The following is a 2,266-nucleotide window of genomic DNA, read 5'->3' as shown; positions in this document are numbered from 1 at the left end:
CTCTCACTCTCACTCTCACTCTCTCACTCACTCTCTCACTCTCACTCTCTCTCTCCCCTTCTTCCTGACACACAAATTTCCTGTGCATAGACCACCCCTCCCAAACACACACACACACAGATCACGATCCACCCACCCCCTTCTCACTCCCACACACAGATTTCACCCCCTCACAGAGATTCCCTCCCCAACACATATGCGCACACATATTACCCCTGACACATAAGCAGACAGGCCTCTGCACAAACACACAGGGACCCCGCCCACCTATACTTGCACCCTCCGCAGCACCCCCCCCTCCTCCCCCAACAGATACGTGCACCCACACAAACACCCCTTTACACAGACACCCCACACAGGAAACCCTAGATTTTCCCTCACACAGACACCCAAACACCACCACCACCACTCAGATACACACGCCTCTCTATGGGTGCATGCCCCCAGCACTCCCAAGTCAACAGATTGAATTTGATGCTTCTGGTTTCTAATGTATTCGAGTAAGGACTCACCTGTGCACCCTAACCCAAGTACGTTCATTAGAATGTCTTTGGCAATGAAATGATGCTCACCATGGAAATGGTTAGGTTTGTTCTGGCTTAGCAATTGATTCTTGTGATTTCTGGGTGAGATGTAATGCCAAGGCCTCTGCCTGCCTGATCTGATGATGAGCATGCAACAGCTTGTAGAACTGCCCTAAGAGCTTCGTCGTTCTGCCCTTTCAATATCCGCCCCTCAATCAATCCCACTCTGAAGGAAAAGCATTTAGCTGCTCGGGTGTTTCGTTGTTATAATTGAGACTTTGTTTTGCAAAAATCAGCATGTGGCATTTGCCCGCCCGGTTGTCATTGCACTTCAATTAAATTCATTGTCTGGCAGGCACTTTGGGACATCCCAGGGGCTGTGAAAGGTGTTACATAAATACAGGTTTTCTCACTCTGTCCATATCGAGATCTGTGCAGTTTTGTTTTCACCAGAGCAGTGACTGCTGATGCAAGGTGTTTAGGAGCCTTTCGCCAACACTAGCTGTGTGGTTCACACTTTTCCACGGTCCCAGTCACCTTTCCTGCTGGTTTGTGTACACAGCCATCAGGAAGAGTGAAGCCACTTAGGAAGGACGGAGACACAAGGAGTCTTCTATCCATCATGGACCAGACAGTGGTTGGGGTTGGCTCTTTGTTCCCTTGCAGCCAGTTTAGCCCTGCCTCAGTGCCTGGGAGTCCTCTGACCATGCCTTCAGTGCCCTCCAGTACTGAAGGATACATTTGCATCCTTTATTGTTAGTCTGCCCTCTGAAGCTTTAGCAGAGAAAGCTGCGCTGTAATTTGAAAACTTGCTAAAACGAATAGTGACAGAGGCAGCTGGAGTGGAGGTGGTTTGGGGAATATTACCCAGGTATCTGTCAGCACAAGGAGAACATTCAATTAACTTGAAATATGTCAGGGGGAGCCCTGATCAGGGACGGAATAGGATGTGCACCCGCCTTGGTTGAGACAGTTCTTTCTAATTTAATTTATTCACATGATGTTGCCAATCTCCTGTTGCCCAGCCCTAATCGCCCTCGAGTTGGTAGTGGAGAGCCACCGACTTGAACCACTGCAGTCCATGTCGTATCATTGCACCCTCAGTGCTCTTAGGTGGAACTTGCCAGGATTTTGACCCTTAAAGAAACGGCATTGAGAGATCTGTAGGTGGTGGTTTTAGCACATGCCTGCTGACCTCTTTAAACTCAGTGGAGACCGCCAGCTCAGGCGATCGTCTTGTGAGGTTTAAAAAGAAACCTGTTCTGGATCAGCTGGGCGAAAATCTCTTTGGTTGGCACCCGACGTTCTGAAATTTCTTACCCCCTCCCTTTTTCTGAATTACTCCCGAGCTCTCTGTCCACTGTCAGTAATCCTTCTAGATAATAGTTAACGTCCGCGTTATGAGGGGAGACCTACTCCGGTAGGGAATGTGGCAATCATTCAGAGCTTCTAAAAAGTTGGACGGAATTTTCCTTACGAAAATGACATGATAATTTCTCTCCTGAAATTTCCCAACTTTCCAGAGAAGCGCTTTGGTTGTTAATGAATGCACAATTGTGGTTTCTGCGAACGGTGAGGAAACAGTGGCCAATGCAGTGTGCGATGGATTTCCTGGTTTCCCTGCTACTCTGAATGGTTTGGCATTACTCCCTTCATTCCAAGGCTAAGTGTCACCTGCAGGCAAAGACTCAACCTGCTGTCAGTTTTGATTTTGAGTTTGGATTTAGATGGCTGGGGAGAGA

The sequence above is a fragment of the Rhincodon typus genome, chromosome 39 (assembly GCF_021869965.1).
Source record: "Rhincodon typus isolate 14 chromosome 39, sRhiTyp1.1, whole genome shotgun sequence".
Classification (NCBI taxonomy): Eukaryota; Metazoa; Chordata; class Chondrichthyes; order Orectolobiformes; family Rhincodontidae; genus Rhincodon; species Rhincodon typus.
The sequence above is the reverse complement of the archived record's forward strand: the minus strand, read 5'-3'. Positions refer to the sequence as shown.